At 59.7% G+C, this 17,497-nt stretch overlaps 4 pseudogenes; all 4 read left to right on the top strand.

Annotated features, from left to right (window-relative positions):
- The first annotated feature begins 5,059 nt into the window (after nt 1-5,059).
- LOC134629929 (5S ribosomal RNA) lies at nt 5,060-5,178 on the top strand (annotated as a pseudogene).
- Nucleotides 5,179-8,009: 2,831 nt separating this feature from the next.
- LOC134629928 (5S ribosomal RNA) lies at nt 8,010-8,128 on the top strand (annotated as a pseudogene).
- A 4,003-nt stretch (nt 8,129-12,131) lies between these two features.
- Nucleotides 12,132-12,250, top strand: LOC134629984 (5S ribosomal RNA; annotated as a pseudogene).
- Nucleotides 12,251-15,084: 2,834 nt separating this feature from the next.
- LOC134629983 (5S ribosomal RNA) lies at nt 15,085-15,203 on the top strand (annotated as a pseudogene).
- The last annotated feature ends 2,294 nt before the right edge of the window (nt 15,204-17,497 follow it).

The raw sequence follows: 17,497 nt of genomic DNA, 5'->3' as shown, positions 1-17,497 counted from the left end.
TGCTAACATAGGTCATCTAAATTACACCAGGGCCTGTGGCCTGCGCTGACGCCGTCTACATTACACCAGGGCCTGTGCTTCTGGCTGAGACCATGGACACCACACCAGGACCTGTGCTGCTGGCTGAGGCTTTGGACACCACCCCAGGGCCTGTGGCTCTGGCTGAGGCCATTTACACCACACAGGGCCTGTGCTTCTGGCTGTGGACCTGTGCAGCCAGCTTAGGCCACCTTCACCACACCAGGGCCTGTGCTTCTGGCTGTGGACCTCTGCAGCCAGGTTAGGCCACCTACACCACACCAGGGCCTGTAGCTCTGGCTGAAGCCGTCTACATCACACCAGGTCCTGTGCTTCTGGTTGTGGACCTGTGCAGCCAGCTTAGGCCACCTACACCACGCCAGGGCCTGTGCTTCTGGCTGTGGACCTGTGCAGCCAGCTTAGGCCACCTACACCACACCAGGGCCTGTGGCTCTGGCTGAGGCCGTCTACATCACACCAGGGCCTGTGCTACTGGCTGAGGCCATGGACACCACACCAAGACCTGTGCTGCTGGCTGAAGCTATGGACACCACACCAGGGCATTTGGCTCTGGCTGAGGCCATGAACACCACACCAGGGCCTGTGGCTCTGGCTGAGGCCAGCTACACCACACCACGGCCAGTGCATCTGGCTGAGGCTATGGACACCACACCAGGGCCTGTAGTGCTGGCTGTGGACCTGTGCAGCCAGCTTAGGCCACCTACACCACACCATGGCCTGTGGCTCTGGCTGAAGCAGTCTACATCACACCAGGGCCTGTGCTACTGGCTGAGACCATGCACACCACAAAGGGCCTGTGGTGCTGACTGAGGCCGTCTACATCACACCAGGGCCTGTGCTACTGGCTGAGGCCATGGACACCACACCAAGACCTGTGCTGCTGGCTGAAGCTATGGACACCACACCAGGGCATTTGGCTCTGGCTGAGGCCATGAACACCACACCAGGGCCTGTGGCTCTGGCTGAGGCCAGCTACACCACACCACGGCCAGTGCATCTGGCTGAGGCTATGGACACCACACCAGGGCCTGTAGTGCTGGCTGTGGACCTGTGCAGCCAGCTTAGGCCACCTACACCACACCATGGCCTGTGGCTCTGGCTGAAGCAGTCTACATCACACCAGGGCCTGTGCTACTGGCTGAGACCATGCACACCACAAAGGGCCTGTGGTGCTGACTGAGGCAACCTACACCACAACAGGGCCTGTGGCTCCTGATGAGGCCATCTACAACACACCAAGGGCCTGTGTCTCTGGCTGAGACCATCTACACCACACCAGGGCCTGTGCCTCTAGCTGAGGCCATGTACACCACACCAGGGCCTGTGCTGCTGGCTGTGGACCTGTGCAGCCAGCTTAGGCCACCTACACCACACCAGGGCCTGTGCTACTGGCTGAGGCCATGGACACCACACCAGGACCTGTGCTGCTGGCTGAGGCTATGGACACCACCCCAGAGCCTTTGGATCTGGCTGAGGCCATGTACACCACACACGGCCTGTGGCTCTGGATGAGGCCGTCTACAACACACCAAGGGCTGTACTACTGGATGAGGCCATGTTTATCACCCCAGGGCCTGTGCTGCTGGCTGAGGCCAACTACACCACACAAGGGCCTGTGTCTCTGGCTGAGATCATCTACACCACACCAGGGCCTGTGCCTCTAGCTGAGGCCATGTACACCACACCAGGGCTTGTGCTGCTGGCTGTGGACCTGTGCGGCCAGCTTAGGCCACCTACACCACACCAGGGCCTGTGGCTCTGGCTGAGGCCATGTACACCACCCCCGGGCCTTTGATGCTGGCTGAGGTCATGAACACCACACCAGGTCCTGTGGCTCTGGCTGAGGCCATCTACATCACACCAGGGCCAGTGTTTCTGGCTGAGGCGATGGACACCACACCAGGACCTGTGCTGCTGGCTGAGGCCAACTACACCACACCAGGAGCTGTGCTGCTGGCTGAGCTATGGACACCACACCAGGGCCTGTGCTGCTTGCTGTGGGCCTGTAGCTCTGGCTTAGGCCATGAACACCACACCAAGGTCTGTGGCTCTGGCTGAGGCAATCTACAACACAACATGGCCAGTGCTTCCGGATGTGGACCTGTGCAGCCAGCTTAGGACACCTACACCACACCAAGGCCTGTGGCTCTGTCTGAGGCCGTCTACACCACACCAGGACCTGTGCTACTGGCTGAGGCCATGGACACCTCTTCAGGGCCTGTGGCTTTGTCTGAGGCCATGGACACCTCTTCAGGGCCTGTGGCTTTGTCTGAGGCCATGTACAGCACACCAGGGCCTGTGGCTCTGGATGAGTTCGTCTACAACACACCAAGGACTGTGCTGCTGGATGAGGCAATGTTCATCACACCAGGGCCTGTGCCGCTGGCTGAGGCTATGGACACCACACCAGGGCCTGTGGTGCTGGCTGAGGCCAACTACACCAAACAAGGGCCTGTGGCTCTGTCTGAGGCCATCTACACCACACCAGGGCCAGTGCTTCTGGCTGAGGCCATGGACACCACACCAGGGCCTGTGCTTCTGGCTGTGGACCTGTGCAGCCAGCTTAGGCCACCTACACCACACCAGGGCCTGTGCTTCTGGCTGTGGACCTGTGCAGCCAGGTTAGGCCACCTACACCACACCAGGGCCTGTGGCTCTGGCTGAAGCCGTCTACATCACACCAGGTCCTGTGCTTCTGGTTGTGGACCTGTGCAGCCAGGTTAGGCCACCTACACCACGCCAGGGCCTGTGCTTCTGGCTGTGGACCTGTGCAGCCAGCTTAGGCCACCTACACCACACCAGGGCCTGTGGCTCTGGCTGAGGCCGTCTACATCACACCAGGGCCTGTGCTACTGGCTGAGGCCATGGACACCACACCAAGACCTGTGCTGCTGGCTGAAGCTATGGACACCACACCAGGGCATTTGGCTCTGGCTGAGGCCATGAACACCACACCAGGGCCTGTGGCTCTGGCTGAGGCCAGCTACACCACACCACGGCCAGTGCATCTGGCTGAGGCCATGGACACCACACCAGGGCCTGTACTGCTGGCTGTGGACCTGTGCAGCCAGCTTAGGCCACCTACACCACACCATGGCCTGTGGCTCTGGCTGAAGCAGTCTACATCACACCAGGGCCTGTGCTACTGGCTGAGGCCATGCACACCACACAGGGCCTGTGCTGCTGACTGAGGCAACCTACACCACAACAGGGCCTGTGGCTCCTGATGAGGCCATCTACAACACACCAAGGGCCTGTGCCTCTAGCTGAGGCCATGTACACCACACCAGGGCCTGTGCTGCTGGCTGTGGACCTGTGCAGCCAGCTTAGGCCACCTACACCACACCAGGGCCTGTGCTACTGGCTGAGGCCATGGACACCACACCAGGACCTGTGCTGCTGGCTGAGGCTATGGACACCACCCCAGAGCCTTTGGATCTGGCTGAGGCCATGTATACCACACACGGCCTGTGGCTCTGGATGAGGCCGTCTACAACACACCAAGGGCTGTACTACTGGATGAGGCCATGTTTATCACCCCAGGGCCTGTGCTGCTGGCTGAGGCCAACTACACCACACAAGGGCCTTTGTCTCTGGCTGAGATCATCTACACCACACCAGGGCCTGTGCCTCTAGCTGAGGCCATGTACACCACACCAGGGCTTGTGCTGCTGGCTGTGGACATGTGCAGCCAGCTTAGGCCACCTACACCACACCAGGGCCTGTGCTACTGGCTGAGGCCAGGGACACCACACCAAGGCCTGTGCTGCTGGCTGAGGCTAGGGACACCACACCAGTGCCTGTGGCTCTGGCTGAGGCCATTTACACCACCCCCGGGCCTTTGATGCTGGCTGAGGTCATGAACACCACACCAGGTCCTGTGGCTCTGGCTGAGGCCATCTACATCACACCAGGGCCAGTGTTTCTGGCTGAGGCGATGGACACCACACCAGGACCTGTGCTGCTGGCTGAGGCCAACTACACCACAACAGGAGCTGTGCTGCTGGCTGAGCTATGGACACCACACCAGGGCCTGTGCTGCTTGCTGTGGGCCTGTAGCTCTGGCTTAGGCCATGAACACCACACCAAGGTCTGTGGCTCTGGCTGAGGCAATCTACAACACAACAGGGCCTGTGCTTCCGGATGTGGACCTGTGCAGCCAGCTTAGGCCACCTACACCACACCAAGGCCTGTGGCTCTGTCTGAGGCCGTCTACACCACACCAGGACCTGTGCTACTGGCTGAGGCCATGGACACCTCTTCAGGGCCTGTGGCTTTGTCTGAGGCCATGTACACCACACCAGGGCCTGTGGCTCTGGATGAGGTCGTCTACAACACACCAAGGACTGTGCTGCTGGATGAGGCAATGTTCATCACACCAGGGCCTGTGCGGCTGGCTGAGGCTATGGACACCACACCAGGGCCTGTGGTGCTGGCTGAGGCCAACTACACCAAACAAGGGCCTGTGGCTCTGTCTGAGGCCATCTACACCACACCAGGGCCAGTGCTTCTGGCTGAGGCCATGGACACCACACCAGGGCCTGTGCTGCTGGCTGAGGCCATGGACACCACACCAGGACCTGTGCTGCTGGCTGAGGCCAACTACACCCCACCAGGGCATGTGGCTCTGTCTGAGGCCATCTACACCACACCAGGGCCAGTGCTTCTGGCTGAGGCCATGGACACCTCAACAGGGCCTGTGCTGTTGGCTGAGGCTATGGACACCACACCAGTGCCTGTGGCTCTGGCTGAGGCCATGTACACCACCCCCGGGCCTTTGATGCTGGCTGAGGCCAACTACACCACACCAGGTCCTGTGGCTCTGGCTGAGGCCATTTACACCACACCAGGGCCTGTGTTGCTGATCAAAGGCTAAAATGAGTCCTTTGGTTAGGGTATTAGGCAAGCATGCAGTTACCATTAACACTGTAGTTAAATTGGAGGCTTGTGTTCGTAACTGCGAGTATTGGCCACCTCACTACTTGATACCATAAATTGACGCTTTGTGCTGACGCCAGCAGCTTACGGCCATACCGCCTTGCTAAAGCCTGATCTCGTCTGATCTCGGAAGCTATGCAAGGTTGGGCTTGGTTAGTACTTGGATGGGAGACTGCCTGGGAATACCAGGTGCTGTAAGAATTTGCTTTTCATGTCACTGAGCTGATTTTGATCCAGAGAAGGAGGGTGTTGGTGTCCATTAATGAGGCCACATTAACGACATTCCTTTTGGCTGTTTTCAGCAATGTCTTGTGCTGCCGGGTGAGGCCATCCGCACCACACCGAGGCCTATTCTGCTAACATAGGTCATCTAAATTACACCAGGGCCTGTGGCCTGCGCTGACGCCGTCTACATTACACCAGGGCCTGTGCTTCTGGCTGAGACCATGGACACCACACCAGGACCTGTGCTGCTGGCTGAGGCTTTGGACACCACCCCAGGGCCTGTGGCTCTGGCTGAGGCCATTTACACCACACAGGGCCTGTGCTTCTGGCTGTGGACCTGTGCAGCCAGCTTAGGCCACCTTCACCACACCAGGGCCTGTGCTTCTGGCTGTGGACCTCTGCAGCCAGGTTAGGCCACCTACACCACACCAGGGCCTGTAGCTCTGGCTGAAGCCGTCTACATCACACCAGGTCCTGTGCTTCTGGTTGTGGACCTGTGCAGCCAGCTTAGGCCACCTACACCACGCCAGGGCCTGTGCTTCTGGCTGTGGACCTGTGCAGCCAGCTTAGGCCACCTACACCACACCAGGGCCTGTGGCTCTGGCTGAGGCCGTCTACATCACACCAGGGCCTGTGCTACTGGCTGAGGCCATGGACACCACACCAAGACCTGTGCTGCTGGCTGAAGCTATGGACACCACACCAGGGCATTTGGCTCTGGCTGAGGCCATGAACACCACACCAGGGCCTGTGGCTCTGGCTGAGGCCAGCTACACCACACCACGGCCAGTGCATCTGGCTGAGGCTATGGACACCACACCAGGGCCTGTAGTGCTGGCTGTGGACCTGTGCAGCCAGCTTAGGCCACCTACACCACACCATGGCCTGTGGCTCTGGCTGAAGCAGTCTACATCACACCAGGGCCTGTGCTACTGGCTGAGGCCATGCACACCACACAGGGCCTGTGCTGCTGACTGAGGCAACCTACACCACAACAGGGCCTGTGGCTCCTGATGAGGCCATCTACAACACACCAAGGGCCTGTGCCTCTAGCTGAGGCCATGTACACCACACCAGGGCCTGTGCTGCTGGCTGTGGACCTGTGCAGCCAGCTTAGGCCACCTACACCACACCAGGGCCTGTGCTACTGGCTGAGGCCATGGACACCACACCAGGACCTGTGCTGCTGGCTGAGGCTATGGACACCACCCCAGAGCCTTTGGATCTGGCTGAGGCCATGTATACCACACACGGCCTGTGGCTCTGGATGAGGCCGTCTACAACACACCAAGGGCTGTACTACTGGATGAGGCCATGTTTATCACCCCAGGGCCTGTGCTGCTGGCTGAGGCCAACTACACCACACAAGGGCCTTTGTCTCTGGCTGAGATCATCTACACCACACCAGGGCCTGTGCCTCTAGCTGAGGCCATGTACACCACACCAGGGCTTGTGCTGCTGGCTGTGGACATGTGCAGCCAGCTTAGGCCACCTACACCACACCAGGGCCTGTGCTACTGGCTGAGGCCAGGGACACCACACCAAGGCCTGTGCTGCTGGCTGAGGCTAGGGACACCACACCAGTGCCTGTGGCTCTGGCTGAGGCCATTTACACCACCCCCGGGCCTTTGATGCTGGCTGAGGTCATGAACACCACACCAGGTCCTGTGGCTCTGGCTGAGGCCATCTACATCACACCAGGGCCAGTGTTTCTGGCTGAGGCCATGGACACCACACCAGGACCTGTGCTGCTGGCTGAGGCCAACTACACCACAACAGGAGCTGTGCTGCTGGCTGAGCTATGGACACCACACCAGGGCCTGTGCTGCTTGCTGTGGGCCTGTAGCTCTGGCTTAGGCCATGAACACCACACCAAGGTCTGTGGCTCTGGCTGAGGCAATCTACAACACAACAGGGCCTGTGCTTCCGGATGTGGACCTGTGCAGCCAGCTTAGGCCACCTACACCACACCAAGGCCTGTGGCTCTGTCTGAGGCCGTCTACACCACACCAGGACCTGTGCTACTGGCTGAGGCCATGGACACCTCTTCAGGGCCTGTGGCTTTGTCTGAGGCCATGTACACCACACCAGGGCCTGTGGCTCTGGATGAGGTCGTCTACAACACACCAAGGACTGTGCTGCTGGATGAGGCAATGTTCATCACACCAGGGCCTGTGCGGCTGGCTGAGGCTATGGACACCACACCAGGGCCTGTGGTGCTGGCTGAGGCCAACTACACCAAACAAGGGCCTGTGGCTCTGTCTGAGGCCATCTACACCACACCAGGGCCAGTGCTTCTGGCTGAGGCCATGGACACCACACCAGGGCCTGTGCTGCTGGCTGAGGCCATGGACACCACACCAGGACCTGTGCTGCTGGCTGAGGCCAACTACACCCCACCAGGGCATGTGGCTCTGTCTGAGGCCATCTACACCACACCAGGGCCAGTGCTTCTGGCTGAGGCCATGGACACCTCAACAGGGCCTGTGCTGTTGGCTGAGGCTATGGACACCACACCAGTGCCTGTGGCTCTGGCTGAGGCCATGTACACCACCCCCGGGCCTTTGATGCTGGCTGAGGCCAACTACACCACACCAGGTCCTGTGGCTCTGGCTGAGGCCATTTACACCACACCAGGGCCTGTGTTGCTGATCAAAGGCTAAAATGAGTCCTTTGGTTAGGGTATTAGGCAAGCATGCAGTTACCATTAACACTGTAGTTAAATTGGAGGCTTGTGTTCGTAACTGCGAGTATTGGCCACCTCACTACTTGATACCATAAATTGACGCTTTGTGCTGACGCCAGCAGCTTACGGCCATACCGCCTTGCTAAAGCCTGATCTCGTCTGATCTCGGAAGCTATGCAAGGTTGGGCTTGGTTAGTACTTGGATGGGAGACTGCCTGGGAATACCAGGTGCTGTAAGAATTTGCTTTTCATGTCACTGAGCTGATTTTGATCCAGAGAAGGAGGGTGTTGGTGTCCATTAATGAGGCCACATTAACGACATTCCTTTTGGCTGTTTTCAGCAATGTCTTGTGCTGCCGGGTGAGGCCATCCGCACCACACCGAGGCCTATTCTGCTAACATAGGTCATCTAAATTACACCAGGGCCTGTGGCCTGCGCTGACGCCGTCTACATTACACCAGGGCCTGTGCTTCTGGCTGAGACCATGGACACCACACCAGGACCTGTGCTGCTGGCTGAGGCTTTGGACACCACCCCAGGGCCTGTGGCTCTGGCTGAGGCCATTTACACCACACAGGGCCTGTGCTTCTGGCTGTGGACCTGTGCAGCCAGCTTAGGCCACCTTCACCACACCAGGGCCTGTGCTTCTGGCTGTGGACCTCTGCAGCCAGGTTAGGCCACCTACACCACACCAGGGCCTGTAGCTCTGGCTGAAGCCGTCTACATCACACCAGGTCCTGTGCTTCTGGTTGTGGACCTGTGCAGCCAGCTTAGGCCACCTACACCACGCCAGGGCCTGTGCTTCTGGCTGTGGACCTGTGCAGCCAGCTTAGGCCACCTACACCACACCAGGGCCTGTGGCTCTGGCTGAGGCCGTCTACATCACACCAGGGCCTGTGCTACTGGCTGAGGCCATGGACACCACACCAAGACCTGTGCTGCTGGCTGAAGCTATGGACACCACACCAGGGCATTTGGCTCTGGCTGAGGCCATGAACACCACCCCCGGGCCTGTGGCTCTGGCTGAGGCCAGCTACACCACACCACGGCCAGTGCATCTGGCTGAGGCTATGGACACCACACCAGGGCCTGTAGTGCTGGCTGTGGACCTGTGCAGCCAGCTTAGGCCACCTACACCACACCATGGCCTGTGGCTCTGGCTGAAGCAGTCTACATCACACCAGGGCCTGTGCTACTGGCTGAGACCATGCACACCACAAAGGGCCTGTGGTGCTGACTGAGGCAACCTACACCACAACAGGGCCTGTGGCTCCTGATGAGGCCATCTACAACACACCAAGGGCCTGTGTCTCTGGCTGAGACCATCTACACCACACCAGGGCCTGTGCCTCTAGCTGAGGCCATGTACACCACACCAGGGCCTGTGCTGCTGGCTGTGGACCTGTGCAGCCAGCTTAGGCCACCTACACCACACCAGGGCCTGTGCTACTGGCTGAGGCCATGGACACCACACCAGGACCTGTGCTGCTGGCTGAGGCTATGGACACCACCCCAGAGCCTTTGGATCTGGCTGAGGCCATGTATACCACACACGGCCTGTGGCTCTGGATGAGGCCGTCTACAACACACCAAGGGCTGTACTACTGGATGAGGCCATGTTTATCACCCCAGGGCCTGTGCTGCTGGCTGAGGCCAACTACACCAAACAAGGGCCTGTGGCTCTGTCTGAGGCCATCTACACCACACCAGGGCCAGTGCTTCTGGCTGAGGCCATGGACACCACACCAGGGCCTGTGCTTCTGGCTGTGGACCTGTGCAGCCAGCTTAGGCCACCTACACCACACCAGGGCCTGTGCTTCTGGCTGTGGACCTGTGCAGCCAGGTTAGGCCACCTACACCACACCAGGGCCTGTGGCTCTGGCTGAAGCCGTCTACATCACACCAGGTCCTGTGCTTCTGGTTGTGGACCTGTGCAGCCAGGTTAGGCCACCTACACCACGCCAGGGCCTGTGCTTCTGGCTGTGGACCTGTGCAGCCAGCTTAGGCCACCTACACCACACCAGGGCCTGTGGCTCTGGCTGAGGCCGTCTACATCACACCAGGGCCTGTGCTACTGGCTGAGGCCATGGACACCACACCAAGACCTGTGCTGCTGGCTGAAGCTATGGACACCACACCAGGGCATTTGGCTCTGGCTGAGGCCATGAACACCACACCAGGGCCTGTGGCTCTGGCTGAGGCCAGCTACACCACACCACGGCCAGTGCATCTGGCTGAGGCCATGGACACCACACCAGGGCCTGTACTGCTGGCTGTGGACCTGTGCAGCCAGCTTAGGCCACCTACACCACACCATGGCCTGTGGCTCTGGCTGAAGCAGTCTACATCACACCAGGGCCTGTGCTACTGGCTGAGGCCATGCACACCACACAGGGCCTGTGCTGCTGACTGAGGCAACCTACACCACAACAGGGCCTGTGGCTCCTGATGAGGCCATCTACAACACACCAAGGGCCTGTGCCTCTAGCTGAGGCCATGTACACCACACCAGGGCCTGTGCTGCTGGCTGTGGACCTGTGCAGCCAGCTTAGGCCACCTACACCACACCAGGGCCTGTGCTACTGGCTGAGGCCATGGACACCACACCAGGACCTGTGCTGCTGGCTGAGGCTATGGACACCACCCCAGAGCCTTTGGATCTGGCTGAGGCCATGTATACCACACACGGCCTGTGGCTCTGGATGAGGCCGTCTACAACACACCAAGGGCTGTACTACTGGATGAGGCCATGTTTATCACCCCAGGGCCTGTGCTGCTGGCTGAGGCCAACTACACCACACAAGGGCCTTTGTCTCTGGCTGAGATCATCTACACCACACCAGGGCCTGTGCCTCTAGCTGAGGCCATGTACACCACACCAGGGCTTGTGCTGCTGGCTGTGGACATGTGCAGCCAGCTTAGGCCACCTACACCACACCAGGGCCTGTGCTACTGGCTGAGGCCAGGGACACCACACCAAGGCCTGTGCTGCTGGCTGAGGCTAGGGACACCACACCAGTGCCTGTGGCTCTGGCTGAGGCCATTTACACCACCCCCGGGCCTTTGATGCTGGCTGAGGTCATGAACACCACACCAGGTCCTGTGGCTCTGGCTGAGGCCATCTACATCACACCAGGGCCAGTGTTTCTGGCTGAGGCGATGGACACCACACCAGGACCTGTGCTGCTGGCTGAGGCCAACTACACCACAACAGGAGCTGTGCTGCTGGCTGAGCTATGGACACCACACCAGGGCCTGTGCTGCTTGCTGTGGGCCTGTAGCTCTGGCTTAGGCCATGAACACCACACCAAGGTCTGTGGCTCTGGCTGAGGCAATCTACAACACAACAGGGCCTGTGCTTCCGGATGTGGACCTGTGCAGCCAGCTTAGGCCACCTACACCACACCAAGGCCTGTGGCTCTGTCTGAGGCCGTCTACACCACACCAGGACCTGTGCTACTGGCTGAGGCCATGGACACCTCTTCAGGGCCTGTGGCTTTGTCTGAGGCCATGTACACCACACCAGGGCCTGTGGCTCTGGATGAGGTCGTCTACAACACACCAAGGACTGTGCTGCTGGATGAGGCAATGTTCATCACACCAGGGCCTGTGCGGCTGGCTGAGGCTATGGACACCACACCAGGGCCTGTGCGGCTGGCTGAGGCCAACTACACCAAACAAGGGCCTGTGGCTCTGTCTGAGGCCATCTACACCACACCAGGGCCAGTGCTTCTGGCTGAGGCCATGGACACCACACCAGGGCCTGTGCTGCTGGCTGAGGCCATGGACACCACACCAGGACCTGTGCTGCTGGCTGAGGCCAACTACACCCCACCAGGGCATGTGGCTCTGTCTGAGGCCATCTACACCACACCAGGGCCAGTGCTTCTGGCTGAGGCCATGGACACCACAACAGGGCCTGTGCTGTTGGCTGAGGCTATGGACACCACACCAGTGCCTGTGGCTCTGGCTGAGGCCATGTACACCACCCCCGGGCCTTTGATGCTGGCTGAGGCCAACTACACCACACCAGGTCCTGTGGCTCTGGCTGAGGCCATTTACACCACACCAGGGCCTGTGTTGCTGATCAAAGGCTAAAATGAGTCCTTTGGTTAGGGTATTAGGCAAGCATGCAGTTACCATTAACACTGTAGTTAAATTGGAGGCTTGTGTTCGTAACTGCGAGTATTGGCCACCTCACTACTTGATACCATAAATTGACGCTTTGTGCTGACGCCAGCAGCTTACGGCCATACCGCCTTGCCAAAGCCTGATCTCGTCTGATCTCGGAAGCTATGCAAGGTTGGGCTTGGTTAGTACTTGGATGGGAGACTGCCTGGGAATACCAGGTGCTGTAAGAATTTGCTTTTCATGTCACTGAGCTGATTTTGATCCAGAGAAGGAGGGTGTTGGTGTCCATTAATGAGGCCACATTAACGACATTCCTTTTGGCTGTTTTCAGCAATGTCTTGTGCTGCCGGGTGAGGCCATCCGCACCACACCGAGGCCTATTCTGCTAACATAGGTCATCTAAATTACACCAGGGCCTGTGGCCTGCGCTGACGCCGTCTACATTACACCAGGGCCTGTGCTTCTGGCTGAGACCATGGACACCACACCAGGACCTGTGCTGCTGGCTGAGGCTTTGGACACCACCCCAGGGCCTGTGGCTCTGGCTGAGGCCATTTACACCACACAGGGCCTGTGCTTCTGGCTGTGGACCTGTGCAGCCAGCTTAGGCCACCTACACCACACCAGGGCCTGTGGCTCTGGCTGAAGCCGTCTACATCACACCAGGTCCTGTGCTTCTGGTTGTGGACCTGTGCAGCCAGGTTAGGCCACCTACACCACGCCAGGGCCTGTGCTTCTGGTTGTGGACCTGTGCAGCCAGCTTAGGCCACCTACACCACACCAGGGCCTGTGGCTCTGGCTGAGGCCGTCTACATCACACCAGGGCCTGTGCTACTGGCTGAGGCCATGGACACCACACCAAGACCTGTGCTGCTGGCTGAAGCTATGGACACCACACCAGGGCATTTGGCTCTGGCTGAGGCCATGAACACCACACCAGGGCCTGTGGCTCTGGCTGAGGCCAGCTACACCACACCACGGCCAGTGCATCTGGCTGAGGCCATGGACACCACCCCATGGCCTGTGGCTCTGGCTGAGGCCATTTACACCACACCAGGACCTGTGCTGCTGGCTGAGGCTTTGGACACCACCCCATGGCCTGTGGCTCTGGCTGAGGCCATTTACACCACACAGGGCCTGTGCTTCTGGCTGTGGACCTGTGCAGCCAGCTTAGGCCACCTTCACCACACCAGGGCCTGTGCTTCTGGCTGTGGACCTGTGCAGCCAGGTTAGGCCACCTACACCACACCAGGGCCTGTGGCTCTGGCTGAAGCCGTCTACATCACACCAGGTCCTGTGCTTCTGGTTGTGGACCTGTGCAGCCAGGTTAGGCCACCTACACCACGCCAGGGCCTGTGCTTCTGGCTGTGGACCTGTGCAGCCAGCTTAGGCCACCTACACCACACCAGGGCCTGTGGCTCTGGCTGAGGCCGTCTACATCACACCAGGGCCTGTGCTACTGGCTGAGGCCATGGACACCACACCAAGACCTGTGCTGCTGGCTGAAGCTATGGACACCACACCAGGGCATTTGGCTCTGGCTGAGGCCATGAACACCACACCAGGGCCTGTGGCTCTGGCTGAGGCCAGCTACACCACACCACGGCCAGTGCATCTGGTTGAGGCCATGGACACCACACCAGGGCCTGTACTGCTGGCTGTGGACCTGTGCAGCCAGCTTAGGCCACCTACACCACACCATGGCCTGTGGCTCTGGCTGAAGCAGTCTACATCACACCAGGGCCTGTGCTACTGGCTGAGGCCATGCACACCACACAGGGCCTGTGGTGCTGACTGAGGCAACCTACACCACAACAGGGCCTGTGGCTCCTGATGAGGCCATCTACAACACACCAAGGGCCTGTGTCTCTGGCTGAGACCATCTACACCACACCAGGGCCTGTGCCTCTAGCTGAGGCCATGTACACCACACCAGGGCCTGTGCTGCTGGCTGTGGACCTGTGCAGCCAGCTTAGGCCACCTACACCACACCAGGGCCTGTGCTACTGGCTGAGGCCATGGACACCACACCAGGGCCAGTGCTTCTGGCTGAGGCCATGGACACCACGCCAGGGCCTGTGCTTCTGGCTGTGGACCTGTGCAGCCAGCTTAGGCCACCTACACCACACCAGGGCCTGTGCTTCTGGCTGTGGACCTGTGCAGCCAGGTTAGGCCACCTACACCACACCAGGGCCTGTGGCTCTGGCTGAAGCCGTCTACATCACACCAGGTCCTGTGCTTCTGGTTGTGGACCTGTGCAGTCAGGTTAGGCCACCTACACCACGCCAGGGCCTGTGCTTCTGGTTGTGGACCTGTGCAGCCAGCTTAGGCCACCTACACCACACCAGGGCCTGTGGCTCTGGCTGAGGCCGTCTACATCAAACCAGGGCCTGTGCTACTGGCTGAGGCCATGGACACCACACGAAGACCTGTGCTGCTGGCTGAAGCTATGGACACCACACCAGGGCATTTGGCTCTGGCTGAGGCCATGAACACCACACCAGGGCCTGTGGCTCTGTCTGAGGCCAGCTACACCACACCAGGGCCAGTGCTTCTGGCTGAGGCCATGGACACCACACCAGGGCCTGTGCTGCTGGCTGAGGCCATGGACACCACACCAGGACCTGTGCTGCTGGCTGAGGCCAACTACACCCCACCAGGGCATGTGGCTCTGTCTGAGGCCATCTACACCACACCAGGGCCAGTGCTTCTGGCTGAGGCCATGGACACCACAACAGGGCCTGTGCTGTTGGCTGAGGCTATGGACACCACACCAGTGCCTGTGGCTCTGGCTGAGGCCATGTACACCACCCCCGGGCCTTTGATGCTGGCTGAGGCCAACTACACCACACCAGGTCCTGTGGCTCTGGCTGAGGCCATTTACACCACACCAGGGCCTGTGTTGCTGATCAAAGGCTAAAATGAGTCCTTTGGTTAGGGTATTAGGCAAGCATGCAGTTACCATTAACACTGTAGTTAAATTGGAGGCTTGTGTTCGTAACTGCGAGTATTGGCCACCTCACTACTTGATACCATAAATTGACGCTTTGTGCTGACGCCAGCAGCTTACGGCCATACCGCCTTGCCAAAGCCTGATCTCGTCTGATCTCGGAAGCTATGCAAGGTTGGGCTTGGTTAGTACTTGGATGGGAGACTGCCTGGGAATACCAGGTGCTGTAAGAATTTGCTTTTCATGTCACTGAGCTGATTTTGATCCAGAGAAGGAGGGTGTTGGTGTCCATTAATGAGGCCACATTAACGACATTCCTTTTGGCTGTTTTCAGCAATGTCTTGTGCTGCCGGGTGAGGCCATCCGCACCACACCGAGGCCTATTCTGCTAACATAGGTCATCTAAATTACACCAGGGCCTGTGGCCTGCGCTGACGCCGTCTACATTACACCAGGGCCTGTGCTTCTGGCTGAGACCATGGACACCACACCAGGACCTGTGCTGCTGGCTGAGGCTTTGGACACCACCCCAGGGCCTGTGGCTCTGGCTGAGGCCATTTACACCACACAGGGCCTGTGCTTCTGGCTGTGGACCTGTGCAGCCAGCTTAGGCCACCTACACCACACCAGGGCCTGTGGCTCTGGCTGAAGCCGTCTACATCACACCAGGTCCTGTGCTTCTGGTTGTGGACCTGTGCAGCCAGGTTAGGCCACCTACACCACGCCAGGGCCTGTGCTTCTGGTTGTGGACCTGTGCAGCCAGCTTAGGCCACCTACACCACACCAGGGCCTGTGGCTCTGGCTGAGGCCGTCTACATCACACCAGGGCCTGTGCTACTGGCTGAGGCCATGGACACCACACCAAGACCTGTGCTGCTGGCTGAAGCTATGGACACCACACCAGGGCATTTGGCTCTGGCTGAGGCCATGAACACCACACCAGGGCCTGTGGCTCTGGCTGAGGCCAGCTACACCACACCACGGCCAGTGCATCTGGCTGAGGCCATGGACACCACCCCATGGCCTGTGGCTCTGGCTGAGGCCATTTACACCACACCAGGACCTGTGCTGCTGGCTGAGGCTTTGGACACCACCCCATGGCCTGTGGCTCTGGCTGAGGCCATTTACACCACACAGGGCCTGTGCTTCTGGCTGTGGACCTGTGCAGCCAGCTTAGGCCACCTTCACCACACCAGGGCCTGTGCTTCTGGCTGTGGACCTGTGCAGCCAGGTTAGGCCACCTACACCACACCAGGGCCTGTGGCTCTGGCTGAAGCCGTCTACATCACACCAGGTCCTGTGCTTCTGGTTGTGGACCTGTGCAGCCAGGTTAGGCCACCTACACCACGCCAGGGCCTGTGCTTCTGGCTGTGGACCTGTGCAGCCAGCTTAGGCCACCTACACCACACCAGGGCCTGTGGCTCTGGCTGAGGCCGTCTACATCACACCAGGGCCTGTGCTACTGGCTGAGGCCATGGACACCACACCAAGACCTGTGCTGCTGGCTGAAGCTATGGACACCACACCAGGGCATTTGGCTCTGGCTGAGGCCATGAACACCACACCAGGGCCTGTGGCTCTGGCTGAGGCCAGCTACACCACACCACGGCCAGTGCATCTGGTTGAGGCCATGGACACCACACCAGGGCCTGTACTGCTGGCTGTGGACCTGTGCAGCCAGCTTAGGCCACCTACACCACACCATGGCCTGTGGCTCTGGCTGAAGCAGTCTACATCACACCAGGGCCTGTGCTACTGGCTGAGGCCATGCACACCACACAGGGCCTGTGGTGCTGACTGAGGCAACCTACACCACAACAGGGCCTGTGGCTCCTGATGAGGCCATCTACAACACACCAAGGGCCTGTGTCTCTGGCTGAGACCATCTACACCACACCAGGGCCTGTGCCTCTAGCTGAGGCCATGTACACCACACCAGGGCCTGTGCTGCTGGCTGTGGACCTGTGCAGCCAGCTTAGGCCACCTACACCACACCAGGGCCTGTGCTACTGGCTGAGGCCATGGACACCACACCAGGACCTGTGCTGCTGGCTGAGGCTATGGACACCACCCCAGAGCCTTTGGATCTGGCTGAGGCCATGTACACCACACACGGCCTGTGGCTCTGGATGAGGCCGTCTACAACACACCAAGGGCTGTACTACTGGATGAGGCCATGTTTATCACCCCAGGGCCTGTGCTGCTGGCTGAGGCCAACTACACCACACAAGGGCCTGTGTCTCTGGCTGAGATCATCTACACCACACCAGGGCCTGTGCCTCTAGCTGAGGCCATGTACACCACACCAGGGCTTGTGCTGCTGGCTGTGGACCTGTGCGGCCAGCTTAGGCCACCTACACCACACCAGGGCCTGTGCTACTGGCTGAGGCTATGGACACCACACCAGTGCCTGTGGCTCTGGCTGAGGCCATGTACACCACCCCCGAGCCTTTGATGCTGGCTGAGGTCATGAACACCACACCAGGTCCTGTGGCTCTGGCTGAGGCCAGCTACACCACACCACGGC

This window comes from Pelmatolapia mariae, linkage group LG6 (assembly GCF_036321145.2).
Source record: "Pelmatolapia mariae isolate MD_Pm_ZW linkage group LG6, Pm_UMD_F_2, whole genome shotgun sequence".
Classification (NCBI taxonomy): domain Eukaryota; kingdom Metazoa; phylum Chordata; class Actinopteri; order Cichliformes; family Cichlidae; genus Pelmatolapia; species Pelmatolapia mariae.
The sequence above is the reverse complement of the archived record's forward strand: the minus strand, read 5'-3'. Positions and strand labels throughout refer to the sequence as shown.